The 17,797-nt window shown below is 35.0% G+C and overlaps 1 protein-coding gene and 1 long non-coding RNA gene across 9 annotated transcripts in view; one reads left to right on the forward strand and one right to left on the reverse strand.

Moving 5' to 3' along the window:
- LOC118680071 (trypsin-1) overlaps window positions 1-17,797 on the reverse strand; it is a 283,757-nt gene that overhangs the window by 264,142 nt on the left and 1,818 nt on the right. The gene's annotated exons all lie outside the window — the stretch shown is intronic.
- On the forward strand, window positions 12,240-17,312 carry LOC118680077 (uncharacterized). Of its 6 annotated transcripts, none has more exons than XR_004975589.2 (4): window positions 12,240-12,333; window positions 12,401-12,672; window positions 16,424-16,731; window positions 16,795-17,312. It is a non-coding gene; the product is annotated as an uncharacterized lncRNA (long non-coding RNA). The 6 variants fall into 6 exon arrangements; XR_004975584.2 differs by having other exon boundaries at window positions 12,241-12,333; window positions 12,405-12,672; XR_004975583.2 differs by having other exon boundaries at window positions 12,303-12,672.

The raw sequence follows: 17,797 nt of genomic DNA on the forward strand, positions 1-17,797 counted from the left end.
GTGTTTTTTTATTCCTTTTTTTTAGCATGCCAACTGAGCGTAGCTTTTTTAAACACTAACGTTGAACTTAATCAAGATGGATTAAATTGTGTTTTTGAAAAAGCAGGTAAAATAAATGACTTAATTTAATTATTAAGTCGTGTGAGAAATTTCCATTGTAAATGGACAATTTCGTAATTCGGCATTATTATTTTTTTTTTATTTTTGTTTAACATTTAATTTCATCATTTTACAAAAATTGTTTTAATTGTTTTTAATTGCTTTAAGTAAAAAGAATGAATCAATAAAATTTGCATATATTTTCTGAATAAAATACACTTGTCTTTGATTTATAGTATAGTACAAACATACATTTATTTCTATAAACATATAATACGTAAAAAGCATATTGGAATATACTTGTACATACATTTTTACGTAGGAACATTCTCTAACAATATATTCAATATTTTCTTTAAAAAGTTTTACATTTATATTTATGTATGAGCATGCATACATATTGACGGAGATTTTTGTCATCGAAAAATATTTTTGAATTGTAAAATATTTTAAATCGACAAAAGCTTTGTTGCCACTTTTGTCACTTTTTTTCTGTATTTTGTGGGCTTGCGGGGTTGCAACTTTTCTCTTCTAGAGGGAACATCAGAAAGTTTTTCAATTTATGATTTTTAGCTTTTGCCATCATCACGAAAAGACACTTGTAGAGAAAGACATGTTCGGGGAGATGTGAGGGTGTCTGTTTTTATGAATAAATTTTTTGCTTGTTGAAAGGGCGCTTGCGGTCATGAATGAAAATGTTGTTTTTGTGTGTTTTACTATTTGGCTGCCATATTGACTTATGATGCTATTTGAGATTTTGTTTTTGTAAAACAATGCTTGTTGTCTTCGGTGGTGACATACTTACATGTGTACACGTATATGCATGTAGATTTGTGTATGCAATATTTGTGTGGCAATGTCATACGCACAATATGTGTGTATGTACATGTAGAGCAGTGCGGGCACCTGCAAGTGATTTGAATGCGCGAAGGTGTACATACATAAATACATATGTATGTGCTTGATACACGCCTATATAAGTTTTAAATGATGAAAGATTCGATTTATATTAATTACTATTATAATATATTAAGTCTTTTAGTATATTATGATAGTATGTTATGCATATAGTATACACAGAACATATAATATATACAAACATATGAAAGTTCCTATATATATTATCACAAATATGTATGTGAGAAATATTTAAAAAAGAATTTCTTATTTTCACATTGACTATAAATATTACTTATAATTTAATTAGAATTTTATCAGTTTTACATGCATTCATAAAAATTCGCAAAATGATATTCATATCAATAAATATGATTGCATATACGCGTATAAAAACATAAGCCAAAAGAGTAACATGCGGCTGTAAAATCAACGCAAGTCTCTGAGCATAATTTTTATTCAATGCTCAGCTCTGTTCACTCGCCACTGTTAAAATTTCTCCTTCCGATCCGAATGTGGTGAAATACCTTCATCGCATTTTCTCTATATTTTACATTCTCTGATTGTACGTATGTAGTTTTATTGGAACCTGTATCAACTAGTATTTTTAAAATTTCCCCACTCTTCGTTTTGCAATTGAAACAAGGTAACGAAGATCTGTTTGGTATAAAAAATGTATCTCTGTCAAGTCCAGCGATTGTTCGTTTTCGTCGGTTTGTGTTGTATCGTAAGAAGTGTAGTTGTAGTCGTTGATTTGGTAGGTGTTGTTGTGTTGGTAATTTTGTTCGCTGTGAGGTTCAAAATTTGAATTTACGTGAAAGTTTCTTTGGACTTTTGGTTGAAGCTCATTTTTGTTCGACCATCCATGCTTGATTATTGGGTGCATTTCTATTCATGTAGTTAACCACTTTCGAATGTAGAGAACGGTCTACAACCATTGGATCTGGACGTGGAAGTCCGAAAGGATGCGGGTGTTGTGGTCTAGCGGGAGGTTAATATGCTGGACGAAAATTTGAAGAATGATTAAAAGTAAGCTGTGGCTGTTGCTAAGGCATAAAATGCTTAGGTAAATATGGTTTAGGAATATAAGCCAATTGTGGATAGAACTGGTTAATCACTTTCCTAGTTGGAAGAGGTGGCTTAAAGTCTTGGGCTTTCTTAATATGGGAATAATTATTAATCGCGTAATGCAGATTATTCTAAGTGTTATTCGATAAAATTTATATATTGCTGATTCGTTGATGCGGCGTCAGCAATTAGCATTTAACCGGATGCGTGTGCAAGTGCTATTGCTGAAGAAGCGTCTTTCGTTATATCGACCGGATTATGTTTCATATACAACTTTATAGCTTTTGTTAAATTAACTTATACGAATGGTGATACATAAACATACGTATTTACGATCGTTTATTGGCGAAGCTTAGAGCGACAAGGGAAGCGGTGACTATCGGCGATCGATCGTTAGTTTTTTCGACAGAGCTCGGATTTTTTACCAACTACACAATGTTGTGACGCTTTGTCGTCGCGCCAGTCCTTCCACACATTAACTCTTTGACATGAAAGAAAAACGTGAACCTCGGCCATTGGTTGTCCGTGTCAACGGAGATTTCGCATGCAGAAATTAGTGTACATTTTTACATATGTACATATGTTGCATTTAGACAGATATACAAACATTATCCGTTCTTAAGCGGCCTTTACACGGTCATTTTTGTATGAAAACTTGGTATGATGCAAAAAAACTGGTTTTCGTTTAAACGGTCGCACATGCAATCATACTTTATTTCTCTGTTATTTGTGAACGAAGCAACATCAAGGATGAAATGACAAGGATGACATGATGCGAGACTCTCTCATTTTCGCTGTTTTTTCTGTTATTCTCTTTCCCTGATTATTAAAATCAGGTAATTTCGAACAACTGATGTCAAAAAAGGCGGGATGCCAGAAATAAACCCACTAAAAATAGCTAACAAAAGCAGTGCGAAACGAAACTTCAGGGAACAACACAAATACTTTTGAATAACGTGCAACTAAATTTTATTTGCTAATTTAATTTAAAACGTTTATCATAAAACCATGATATTTTATTATGACTATTATTTCTTTGTAATAATTTTTTTATTTATATTATTTTTTATGCTATATGATTTTTTAAAAAATTTCCAGCCATCCAGAAGGCTTCGATAAATTTCAAAGAAGTCCTTCCACAGTTCTTCGTTTATCCGTGACGCCAATACGCTTCGATGTTTGCTCAAAATGACCGTGTAAAGGCCGCTTTACATATTTGTTTACCTGCACATAATTTAATACATATAGATATATTAGGTAAGTAAAAAGTTCCTTCGGTTTTTATCTAAGAGATGGCGTTATTATCCATAGTACTAGTAAAACGTGTCGTATCATGTCATACTATACGGCGCTGAAAACATGTTTATTTGCGCTAAAAGTTTGTCTTTGACAGTTTTTCGATTGATGGACTCAGTACGTTGTGAGCGCTCGTCAAAGATGGACACCAGCAAAAAGAAAATTCGCAATATTTTAAATTTTTCTTCGATCAAGGCGAAAAAGAAGCCAAAGCGGCTGAAAAAATTTATTTAGTTTATAGGCCCGATACTGTAAACGAACGCGTAGCACAAAAGTGGTTTGCTAGGTTCCGTTCCGGTAATTTCGATGTCAAAGACGCACCACGCGTCGGGAGCCCTGTCGTCGAAAATTGCGATAAAATCATGGAAATAGTGGAAACAGACCGTCACGTGAGCACTTATTTAATTGCTAAGAAACTAAAGATAAGGCAGAAAACCGTTTGAAACCATTTGCATAACCTTGGATTCAAAAAGAAGCTCGATGTTTGAATGCCACACGAACTATCGCAAAAAAACATGATGGACCGAATTTCCATCTGTGAATTGCTGCTGAATCGCAACAAAATCGACCCGTTTCTGAAGCGGATTGTGACTGGCGATGAAAAATGGGGTTCTTACGACAGCATCGAGTGAAAACGGTCGTGGTCAAAGCTCGGGGAAGCGGCCCAGACGGTGGCCATCTATCCGATTTAAGTCAAATATACGCCGTTTTGTTTGTAAACTTGTGGCCAACGAGATGCCAACTTCATTATTCCCCTCTCATAAAAGGCTGCGTCCCTATTGGCAAAAAACTCGGAGAGCCAATTTTCACAGGCCTCTCTTGAGGCCAACTTCTCACCATTAAGCGCGTTCGCCATGGACAGGAAAAGATGGTAGTCACTTGGTGCCAGATCCAGACTATAAGGTGGGTGCATTAGAACCTCCCATCCAAGCTCCCGGAGCTTCTGGCGCGTCACCAAAGATGTGTGTGGCCTGGCTTTGTCCTGATGGAACATAATTCGGCCTTTGTTGATCAAAGATGGCCTCTTCTGGATGAGTGCTGCCTTCAAGCGGTCCAGTTGTTGGCAGTAGAGGGTCGAATTGAGCGTTTGGCAATAGGGGAGCAGCTCGTAGTAGATGATTCCTTGCCAATCCCACCAAACACACAGCAAAACCTTCCTGGCCATCAATCCGGTCTTGGCCACCGTCTGGGCCGCTTCCCCGAGCTTTGACCACGACCGTTTGCACTCGATGCTCTCGTAAGAACCCCATTTTTCATCGCCAGTCACAATCCGCTTCAGAAACGGGTCGATTTTGTTGCGATTCAGCAGCAATTCACAGATGGAAATTCGGTCCATCATGTTTTTTTGCGATACTTCGTGTGGCATCCAAACATCGAGCTTCTTTTTGAATCCAAGGTTATGCAAATGGTTCCAAACGGTTTTCTGCCTTATCTTTAGTTCCTCAGCAATTAAATAAGTGCTCACGTGACGGTCTGTTTCCACTATTTCCATGATTTTATCGCAATTTTCGACGACAGGGCTCCCGACGCGTAGTGCATCTTTGACATCGAAATTACCGGAACGGAACCTAGCAAACCACTTTTGTGCTACACGTTCGTTTACAGTATTGGGCCTATAAACTAAATTAATTTTTTCAGCCGCTTTGGCTGCTTTTTCGCTTTGATTGAAGAAAAATTTTAAAACATAGTGAATTTTCTCTTTGAGCGCTCACAACGTACTGAGTCAATCAATCGAAAAACTGTCAAATACAAACTTTTAGCGCGAATAAACACGTTTTCAGCGCCGTATATTGTGACATGATGCGACACATAACACTAGACTATGGACAATAACGCCATCTCTTAGATAAAAACCGAACCGAACTTTTCACTTGACCAATATATAGAGATTATCTCTAAATTATATGCCAAGTCGTTTGCGCATTGCAAATTAACGAATCTGTAAGCATTCATAAACTGTGAAAATCATGATGAAAATGGAATTGATAATAGAATGATTGAAAATAATTGAAAAACGGATCAAATTTAGACTTTTCGATTAAGTTTATGTCAGATACATATATCTCATTTGAGGATGATTTTAATATAATTTTCACTGACGGCAAATAAAATATAGTTATAAAACTAATTGAGTTGATGACCTATAATATAACTTAATAAAATACCAAATTTGATCGTAATTCATTCACAATTTCGTCAAATAATGAATGTAGAATTATTTCGCAAAATTTTTATTCTCTCGCAACCTGTTGCTACAGTGTATAATAGTTTTGTTCACCTAACGGTTGTTTGTATCACCTAAAACTAATCGAGTTAGATATAGGGTTATGTATATATAAATGATCAGGATGATGAGACGAGTTGAAATTCGGCTGACTGTCTGTCCGTCCGTCCGTCTGTCCGTCCGTCCGTGCAAGCTCTAACTTGAGTAAAAATTGATATCTCTTTATGAAACTTCGTAGACATGTTTCCTGATACCGTGAGACGGTTGGTATTGCATATGGGCGTAATCCGACCACTGCCACGCCCACAAAACGCCATTATTCAAAAACAAATAAATTGCCATAACTAAGCTCCACAACAAGATACAACACTCTTATTTGGTATACAGGATCACAATAAGGAGGGGCATCTGCGGTTAAAATTTGTAAAGGGGGCGTGGTCCCGCCCCTAGTAGGTTTAATGTGCATATCTCCTAAACCGCTAATGCAATAATAACAAAATTCACTGGAAGCAAATTTTTTTAGAACTTCTACCTACAGTGTGAAAATAGTTGAAATCGGGTGGCAACTCCGCCCGCTCCGGTACTGTTAAAGACTACTAAAAGCGCGATAAATCAAGCACTAAACACGCCAGAGACATTAAATTTTATCTCTGAGATGATATGAGATGACTTTATAGGAATCGCGTTCAAAATTAGACAGTGGGCGTGGCACAACCCACTTTTAGTAAAGTATGCCACCTTGTGGCCAAAAATTGTCTAAATCGAACCAAAACTGTTCAAGCCCCTAAGTACTAAATATGTGGACCCCAGTGCCTATAGTTGATCTTCTACCGAAAATATCAGTCAATCCACAAAGAAATCTCCAACGAGTATACTATTTGACTTTGCGAGAGTATAAAATGTTCGGTTACATCCAAACTTAGCCCTTCCTTACTTGTTTCATATGAAGTTTTGCCAACACCTGAAGGAGTTGCTTTGCTCATTGCAGGTCGCAGGAGTATAAAATGTTCGGTTACACCCGAACTTAGCCCATCGCTCAGGCCTTGTGACGTATTGATCGTCATTACAAATGCGAATCTGAATGGAAATTGAGGGTATTTGAATTCAATGGGCAGTCAAATTTTGCAATTAAAGTTTTGGTTAATTTATTAATTACTGATATATAGTGCCATTACAAAGGGGGATCAAAATAAGTGGAGACCCAAACCAATGAGTTCAAAATGTCAACTGGATAATTCACAGTTTCCTAGACGTCGATAGATTCGTTTGACACCAAGTCCCGTGGCAACAACTGTTGTACCATTGAATTTATTTCATTGACGTCCACATTTTACATTAAAGGAAATACAAATATAAATAATTATTCCACCCATAATACAAGTATATAACAGCCCTAGCGACAAGGCCTTCAGCTGTGGGCTTAATTTGACTTGTACTTTTTTTATGAGATATTAGCTATGAATATGTACAGTAGGGAGCACAAATGAGTGCATGTTTGTGATTCGTATATTTATTCCTGCATAATAGTAGAAGTAACAAAGAAAAATTTAAAAGTTTTTTTCCCTTTAATTTATGTTCATTTCTAAACAAAATGGTTAATAATACAAAAAGTAAAATAAGCAATTAAAAAAAAACAAATAAAACTAAAACAACACCCATGTACTCAATTTTGCACCTTACAGAAACTTTCAGAAAATAACTAATTTTTAGTATTAATTAATAACCCTTTATTACACAAAACACTTTGTTCACGGTTTGACATACTTTCCACCAAGTTCTGTATAATTTCATTTGGAATGCTATTCCATTACCGCTGTATCCGTTGCCAAATCTCGTCCACACTCATTGGGGTTGATCGGTATTGTCCCAACTTTATTTTTACGATTGACGACAAATTATCAATCGGATTGAGATCAGGACTTTGGGCAGGCTCCTGCATCAGTACGAAATTTTATTCCGTAGGCAATTTCTTCCCGATTTTGGACGTATATTTTGGATCGCCTTTATGTTAAAATATGACTTCTTATTTAAGATAAGCACTTCTCTCCCCAAAATCAAATATATGAGTCTGCAAAGTATGCAGATAGTCTTCTATCTTCATTATTCCATAAATTTTTGCAAAGGTACAACATGCCACCAAGTGGCATTTATTTATTTATAATCCGTCAAAAATTTTTCTGTGGGCCCTAACTTGTACTTTGGAGACAATAACTCGCCTTTCCTGAACGCGTATGATCATTGATTGGCTTATGTTAAGCTCTTTAGATCATATTCGTGAGGAAGAGCAGGCTCATTATATTCTCATGGCTATTATATTCTCCTCAATGCGTGGTGATAGTTTCCTTCGTTATTTTGAAGAGCTATGGAATTAATGTAATAACTGTTAAAAACAATATTTTTTTATTAATCAAAAGTTCTTACCAGGCGCATTAAAGCACAATTTGATATTTTTTGTTAAAAGCTTAACGGGTGCATAATTCAGTACATGCGAGTTGTTTTAGTTTTATTTGGTTTTTTCTTAAAATTGCATATTTTATTTTTTGTATTATTAACCATTTCCTTTAGAATTGAACAACAAATAAAGGAAAAAAAAATTCTCTTTGCCACTTCTACCATTATGCAGGAATAAATATACGAATCACAAACATGTACTCATTTGTGCTCCCTACTGTATGTATATACAATACTAATACTTATGGTTATACTTATATACTAATGTTTATGCTTATGCTTATTTAAGAGGGAGCAATACAAGGTATATCACAAATATATGTTATAGGTATACTACAAATATTTACAGAAATTTAATTAAGATAGAGTTATAGAGTATGGAAGGTATAGGAAATTGTGGTAAGATTTTACTATGCTGATTTTAGATAAGATGCTTCAAGTGGGCTCTGGAGATGAAATTGTAAATTTTGTTCATATTGGCAATTGACGGTTCTTTGAGGAGTTTAGGTAGAAAAGACTGGACATAGTCTCGTCGCATATTGCAAAAGATAGGAGAGAGGTTCAATATGTGTTCTACAGAATTTGTTGGACTGTTGCATATGTTGGTGAGTTAAGATAGTGTGTCTCAAACGGAGTCGTGTGAAATTTTGATATCCGGGATGCTGCATGTAGAGGGGTATACTGCTTATCTTTGTTCGAGATTTACGTGCCGGTAGCGGTTGTCATAAGTATACCACACCGCTTTCGCTTTAAGCTTCGAGAAATTTTTTACCAATTACACAATGTCATTGCTGTCATTAGTTCTCAATAAATACATGGACTAAGAGTAGCGGCTATTAATTAATTTCTCCCGAATTTCTCTGATTAGAGGACACTGTTGGATGTATTTCGAATGGCTGTACTGTTGCAAGGCTGCCGGTGCAGATAACATATTTAATATCGAGAAATATATTGTCCATTGTTATAGAAGTAGCTTAAGAAATTATACTTAATCTATTACTTTTAGAACTATTATTATTAAATACATATTAGTTAGCATTAAATACAACATTGTAAATTGGAATAAGCACACGACAACCCTGTAATGAACTTGGTGTCAGGTGTGAAAATGGTCGATGAAAAAACCGAAGTTACTAATCAAAGTCAGACCATGGCTTTTGCGGCAACTCTTCAATCAGTCGATCTTAAAGCTACAAATTTTGCAATGCATCTAATCTAGAGAAACAATCATATTCTAAAAACGTGGCCTAACTTCATCTCATTGGACCATTGTCGCTAAAATTTTGTAACTCTTTCAACGAAAATGTAGACAATATTAAATATGATTACTTGCTCCTCAAATTAGACGAATATTTCGTGCCTAAAGTAAATATAGCGATGGAGCGACATAAATTTTCATGTGTCGGCAAAACGAAACGGATTCAATCACCGAATATGCTGCAGCCTTGCAAAATTTAAGGACGACATGTGAACTCGGTGGCATATTCAACATCAAAAAGCTTTAGACATCGCAAGAGTTTTGAAGCTGCAAAAGAAAGTTTACACGTTATCAATCAAACAAATGGTATAGAAGTTAGTTCGGTCGCAGCGCTGAGACATCAACGGGAAACGGTTTTCCGCCACAACCTTTACAGCAGAGGCGAAAACAAATAACAGCAGAGATATAAATGGCCGGCAACAGGGCCACATGTTACATTTACGGGAAACTGAATCGTTTCGCAAAGATGTGCACAACGAAACAGCGCAAGTCTAACAACAACAATATGTACACAAAAGCGGTAGAAGCCGACTAATTAAATGATTATGAGAGCAGGGACTGCTTTGTTACTGTACTTTAATCAGAAAGATAAAGCACTGAACGAAAATGGAAGTTCAGGATATCGTCTGTCAGGTGGACACGGGCGCAGGTAAACTATATGTCTATACACAAATTTAAATTATTGAAATCGGTAAATGTATAGTTTAGGTCCCCTAACTAAGAAGGCCTCAAAAATGATTTTTTTTTTAAACCGTCTTATTTTTACGCGTAGATTACAAATCCGTGAGCGGAAAGTGAATTTTTTCAATATATCCATTTTTTTTCAAAAAAAAACGTTTTTTTTATAAATATGCATTAAAAATAAAAAATTGTGATACATTTAAATTTAATTTTTAAATTAATTGTTTTATTTTTTTCCGGTCTTGGACCGACCAGGGTTATTTTTTTGAAGCGTGCAGAAAGGAGTTTGACGCGATTGAATTATGAACCGACCAGGGTTGAATTTGGGAATATGCTGTTTTCACGAAATTTTAACCCTTCATATAATTTTTTTGAAGGGTGGCCGACGGCTAAATCCACTGAAATTGTATTTCACAGACTCCCTTCACATACCATCTGCAACCCCAACCCCCTCCGAAGTGGGGGTCATTAAGTACATAATTACCATAGGTTTACCAAGTGCTGTCGCCATGAATTCGGTACAGGTTAATATACTTGAAAGAAAATGTATTAAAAAATATACGGACGTATTTGAAGGTTTGGGCTACTTAAATGTGAATGTAAAATAAAAGCTAATGAAGATGTCACTCTAGTAGTTGATGCGCCGCGTAAAATACCTTTTTCACTACACAATGCTTGAAAATCAGAACTAAATAGAATGGTGGGGTTAAGCGTTATCGCGCGAATAAGTGAACCATTGTGCTAGTAACGAAGCCATTCCTATGGAAGCATTCGTTTGTGTTTAGACCCAAGGAACCCGACAAGACAATTCTACGCCCGCATTTCCCTTGCCTACTACGAGTATTTGATCAATGCAAGTCGAAATTAGGTGGGTCAAAAGTCTTGATGCTAATTCAGGTTTCTGCATGATACCTTTAGACGATTATTCGTCAAAGCTATGCATATTTAACACACTGGCAGATATAGATTCTTACGCCTACCATTTGGCATAAACGCTGCGCCTGAAATTTTTCACGCCGATGGTGAAATTGTTTGGCGACATTAAGGGCTTAATAATTTACATGGATGATTTTCTGATACATGCAGCTGATATTGAGACACACGACTTAATTCTAAAATATAATAGAAGTATTGGAAAGAGCCAGAGATGTAGGTTTAAAATTTACCAAACAAAAATCTTATTTATATCAAAAAGAAATTAAGGTTATAGGACATATGTTCAATGAGAAAGGGGCGTAACCAGACAAAAACAAAATAAAATCAATTGTCGAAATGCCAAAACCAAATTCTGTTGCGGGCAAAGAATTATTGTCGAAACAGATCATAAGCCCTTAGTCTCGCTTTTTGAGAAGCCACTGTACAAAATACCCGATCATCTGCAATGCTTTATGCTAAGGTTGCAGTGTTATGACTTGAAGGTTGTCTATAAACAAGGAACATTTATTTTCATAGCGGATACCCTTTCTAGGGCTCTTTTATAAGAGAAAACAGGAATTGAATTTGATACAGAACTGAATTAACATTGTAATTTGTTGATGAACCACATAAACTTGTCGGACGAAAGAATAGAAGAAATCCGAAAAGCCACACAAGAAGACGAAGTTTTTAATAAAATAGTAGAGTATGTAGAGAAGGGATGGCCATTGAACAAAAAAGATGTCGCTAAAGAAATTATGCCTTATTTTAATTCGAAAAACAACATATGGGTTATGGACTCAATTATTCTAAAAAATAATAGAATCATGATTCCACATTGTCTGCGAAAGAAAATATTGTCAAACTGCCTCTTACCTCATGAAATAGTGAAGATTCCATGGTATAAACTAGACTGTGACTAGTTTGAATAGAATACAAATCTTTTTTAGTGGTAATTGACTATTATTCGAAGTACATTAAAGTCGAGCTCTTAGAGAATGGTACGACAAGTAAATCTATAATCGCAAAACTTAAATTTAATTTTGCCAGCCACGGAATTCCCTTTATTTTAATCACTGATAATGGACCACCTCTTAATTCCCATGAATTTAAAAATTTCTACCAAGAAATGGAACTAGATTAAATGGGCTTGTTTAAACATCAATACAAGTAGTAAAAAAAAAAGGTTAACAAGTGCCAGGACGCTAACATGGATCCATATACATCCCTTTTACGCTATTGGACAACACCTAAAAATAACATGCCAAGTCCAAGCGAATATCTAATGTCCTGTAAGTTGCGTACCAAGATCCCAACAATTTTAAGTCATTTCGAGCCCAGAGTGATTCACAAATCATACTTTGATAAAATTGTCAAGCAACAAAAGCAAAAGTCAGCCGAAATATGCAACAACCAATAAAAAATTTAAAGCCTGTTGAAATTGGTGAGCAATTATTGTATAAAAAACCATCTACATCAACATTGTCTTCAGCTATTATTTACATAACAAGACAGGGATGGGACTTTATACAGAAGAAATAGGGAACACATTTCTAAAAAAAATTTTATGTATACGTATACAACAGAGAATAATACCGAAAACATTGAACGTCCAAACGAAGAAAGAAATCAGGTAGAAGAAAAGAATAACAAGCCCACATCATCCGAATTAGAAAACAAACAAATTATTAGTCATGAAATAGAAAAGTATGAAGATAGAAATACATAAAATGATGAACTTATAGAAAGAAAGAGTTACATTACCAAATATGAGAGAGCAAAAGTAAGTAATACCTCCTAATAGATTGGGATACCCAGATGTCTAATTGATTTTGTATGTACTAATACAACATAGTTTGTTCGTTAACTTATTTGCTTATAAAAAAAATAATAATAATATTATATTATATTATTATTAAGATAAAAACGGAAGATGTTATAGAAGTAGCTTATGGAATTATACTTAATCTGTTACTATTAGATCTACCATATTGGTTAACATTAAATACAACATTGTAAATTAGAATAAGCACACGACATCCCTGTAATGAACTTGAACTAAAAAAGGCAGACACAAGCGTTGTTATCATCCGCGTACGTTGAACGTGTTTGGAATCACCTGAAAGGAGTTACAGAGTGACGCCAAATAATATGCGGTCGTAAGCTAATTTTTGTTCATCATTTAGTTGTAAAAAATTGCGAGTAATAGTCACTGCCAATTCCACAGTACCATACTGCACTTCACGATTTATATGGTTTTGGATTTTACATATTCTGAAGTTATACTCTTCCTGAAATTACACATGCAGCAACAACGTGAGCTGTCCCCGCTACTTGTAAAGCTCAGTTAAGTTTTGATTGCTTCAGATTTTTAACTAATATTCAGTAAATAAAAGACGTGGACTTCGCGTTGACGATATATATATCCTTGACATATAATATAAGACTCATAACAAATCCCTGATCCTGAAGAAGAATGATTCCTGGAAAAGAGGAACAATCTGGAGCAGTCTTTGAAAGACAGGAAGCAGTATAAACTGGAGTTGTTCTGCTCTTAACTACCCCACAAGAAGAGTTTACGAGTACTAGCGTAAAGCCGAACACCTTCCAGAATATCACTATCATTATGAAACACAAAAAAATCCTCCTGCAAAAACAGACGCAATGGATATTGATAAAGACACAACCTAGTATCGAACTTGGAGCGCTCAAGCCTTGCAGTTTATGGAAGATATTAAAGTATTTATGTATATTACTATAGTGAAAATCCTTAAAGAAAAATCACATTACTTCCAACGCTCAGTTGAATACTTAAGGCATATAATAAAACACAATGAAGTAACTGTAGACCACAATTCAAACAATAAAAGAAAATCCTATTCCAAAGGCCATAAAAGAACGAAGATCCTAGGACTAGCAAGCTACTACAAGAAGTTTGTTCATGTGTTTTCAGTAATCACAAAACCTTAGACTTACCCAGTGACAACTGCATAAATACTAAAAACAAAAGTGCAAAAGTAGAAGATACATAAATTAGATGAAGCAGCTATTGTAACATTAGAGAAAGTAAAGAATGCACTTCAAGCTCAATTAGAACATTATCATTTAATTTATTGATCTGAATACAGTGCCAGCAATTTCGCTATAGGCTTCAGTACTGCTACAAAACAGACTTTTGTATCGCGAACACTGAACAAAATTAAAGTTGCATTGAAAATGAACTACTAGCCATTGTATTGTAGCTACAGATATTAAAAATGTATTTATATGCAATAGCTAATTTAAAATATATAGATACCAACAATCTTTAATCTACTCTGTAACTGAAAAAAACAAGACAACAAGCTGTACAGTTGGAAGGTGTAAGATTTGTATATAAGCGCAGACATCACAATGTAGTCGGTGAGGCTCTATCAAGACAACAAATAAACCCGGCCACGGATTGTTCAGAACACTCGGCAGAAAATTCACCTGAAAAACAACTCAACAATTCTTCACATTATACCAAGTCACGATGAAAACATAGACCCAAAAGACGCATTTAAACCTAAATGATATTAGATAAATAATTTAACACGTCTTTAATAAATACACTAGAGTATGCAGATTAACCAAAACGCTATAATTACAACGTCTCTTTAAACATGGATGAAAATGCATACATCAATCATCAACAATATGTAAATAATTTAAACAACAATGCTTTTCCGATTATGAGTATAAATTTACCAACATTCAAGAGATGTAACTATAAATTTATTATACCGAGTACACTATAAAAGGCAGGTTGTACTGTTATTTCTGTTTCATCACACTCGTGTACACGTCGGCCAAAGTATAATGATGCTATAAAATAAGGCAGGAAGTAAAATAGAAGAAAATGAAATACTACTAAGTGAGGACACTTTTGCTTAACAAGGGGGGAAATTAAGGAACGTATTCCTTATCAACAGTCACCCAAATACACGAAAACATTTTTATCAGCAGCAACAAAACAATATGCATTGAAACTTAGTAGATAAGAACACATCGTAACTACAAGCAAGCGACAGTCAGCATATGTCGAATGTTAAAATACACACGTTTTTATGGGCACTGTTATTAAGACAGAATCACGACTTCACGGCAGCAGGCTTGCAGTAGTAAATTAACTATTGTATATTTATAATTTTGTCGACGACAATGGGCAGCTGTAATGGTTCCTCTAATATGTAAAATGTAAAATAATTTAAAACCCTAATAAGTCTAGCATTATACTACAGAAGCATACAATATCTCTGATATATCATTTGTAAAAACAACTGCTAATTCAAAACAAATGAATTGACCAATTTACTTATTTTTTACACAAAAAATTTGACTTTGAACAAATATTGAAAATTCATTGAAATGAGTTTTAGTACGTCAAAAATATGTTTGATATGTCGCAGCCGTCTTCAAAGTATTTAAGAGGCTGGCTTCAAGACGCCATTTGCAGACAAATAAATTTCGCTGTCGCTAATTTAGTTTAAATAAAAGTAAACAAATTTAGCTTGTTTATGGAGTAAATCAAATCCAAAAATAATTCACGAGACGGAACTTCACCCAGAACGAATCACTGTGTGGTGCGCAGTTTTATCAAGGTGTAGTGTCGGGCCATCCTTCTTTGAAGAAAACGGTGAAACAGTATCTGTCAATGGGCACCGTTATTTAAATATGTTGAATGAATTTTTATCCAGAACTGCGACGAAGACGTATACCTTTAATAGTGTTTGGTTCCAGCAAGATCGAGAAACAGTACACATAGTCAGACCGGTTATTGCGGAGCTCCAACGAAAATTTGAAAACAAATTAATATCAAGAAACTCCACATTTCGCTGGCACCCAAGGTCACCTGTCCTGACTGCACCAGACTTTTTTATAGGTGGTTGTGTCAAACCAGAGGTGTACAAAGCAAAACCCAAAAATCTGACTGATTTGAATCAGTCCATTAAATCGATAATTGAGGCAATCCCGACTTCAATCCTTCAGGCCGCAATAAATAATTTTCTAATTAGATGTCACATATGCGAGGCTGAGCATGGAGGTTATTTATGGTTCATAATTTTAAAAACTAATCAATTATATAAAATTTGCTATACATGCATACATAGCACGATTCGTGAACCATCCTGCATGTATGTCTTGTATTGTCTTTACATGTAAATATTTCGTACCTGCTTTTAATATTTGTATACTTATGTAGTTCGTTTAGTGCATTTAAGAAGACAAAGTCGTGCGTGCAAAGTAAGTTCATATTTGTACAATGCAAAAAGTGGTTTAGTTAATAACATTTTTATAACTATTTATTTTGTGGCAATTGGCATACTAATATAATCAATTGCAGAAATTTCGCTTGTAAATAATACTTAATTTAATTTATTTATTCGTCATACCTTTGTTTTGCACAAATATAATATTAACTCTCGTTGAAAATTTTCGAATAATAATACTATATCACGTTTTTAACTTGTGTTATCAAATAATCATAATCTGCTTATTCTTATATTTTGCAGCTTTCAATAGGTTTAGTGATTGTAAAAAATAATTTCTTGAATGAGCCTAAGGGAGGTAGAATGAAAAATTGTGTTGTTTCTACTTGACGTCTGGGGTCGAAAAAAGCCAAAATCGCGGTGTGTTAAAATGAAGGGTTCAATCAAAAAGACTGCGTCCTGTAAGAAATGCTGATTTGAGACAATATATTTAGTGGTCATCTCTACACCACTTATGACATCGTTCAGGACAAGCGAAGAAGACGGCTATTCAATACCCGAAGCGTTGATTTCGTTTTAAGAATATTAACGCTTCGTCCTGAGTGATGAAGGTACTATTTGTGCAAAGCTTTATTGTGATATGTTCATTGATGCGTGATTTATATATTGTACAGTGAAAGACTTTGATGGAATTAAAAGTGTTTTATATTGGGAGTAGGCGTGGATATGGTCTATTTTCTAACTACAACATTTATTTTTAAAGAAGCAGCTTAGCCGTCAACCCAAGTAAAACTGAAGTGAACAGGAGATATAAGTTCCCAGACGTCCCTCTCCTCTATCAACTGTATTCCGGAGAACTTCAATCACTGCGTCGCAGAGGCCACTCTTGGCGGATTTTTCTCTGCTCATATACCGACGAGGGATATGTGGATGGGAAGAAGTCGCTGGAGAAGAGGCGCAGTGAGCTTGTTCACGGATGGGTCGAGCCTAGAACGGAAGATTGGAGGGGAACTTTCTGTAAGAAGCTATCCATCGATCTTAGCTTTAGGCTACGGAACCACGGTAGTGTTTAAAAAAAAACGCTTTTCGATCTGTAAGGTTCTTATGATTTATTTAAAGGAACTAAACAAGATTATCACGTATGTTTCAAAAACCAAATGAAATTGATGTAATTACGTTTTTACAAACCGAATGATTGCATTTATTTCCAAGTAATTTTATTTCACATTGAAACAGCTATTTGAAGCAAATGACATTACAAACTAAAGACTACGCGTTACAAAGGATTCGGAGTAGACTTTTATGGGATAATTCAAAACCGTTTGAAATAGCTGTTGTACGGCTTTAGCATCTTTATTGACTATTTTATATTTGTAATAAGCTTTGTGTCATTTTAACGAGAATATAACACCAGATATCAAGGCATCATGAATTTCACTTTATGTACACCAAGGATCATTGTTACGATTTCTTGCACAAGGATGTTGCAGAATGGCCGTTGGAAAAATGAAGAAACACCACGTTGAAAGTACTTAGTTGACTAATAGAGGTTTCAGAGCGCAGATTGTATTTGGAGTGGATTGAATTGGAAATGCATGGCAATGATATAACAAAAACTAAACAGTGAATTGACGATACGCATGGCAAATTATTACTACAGTATCGCAGTGGCTATTG

This window comes from Bactrocera oleae, chromosome 2 (genome assembly GCF_042242935.1).
Source record: "Bactrocera oleae isolate idBacOlea1 chromosome 2, idBacOlea1, whole genome shotgun sequence".
NCBI lineage: Eukaryota > Metazoa > Arthropoda > Insecta > Diptera > Tephritidae > Bactrocera > Bactrocera oleae.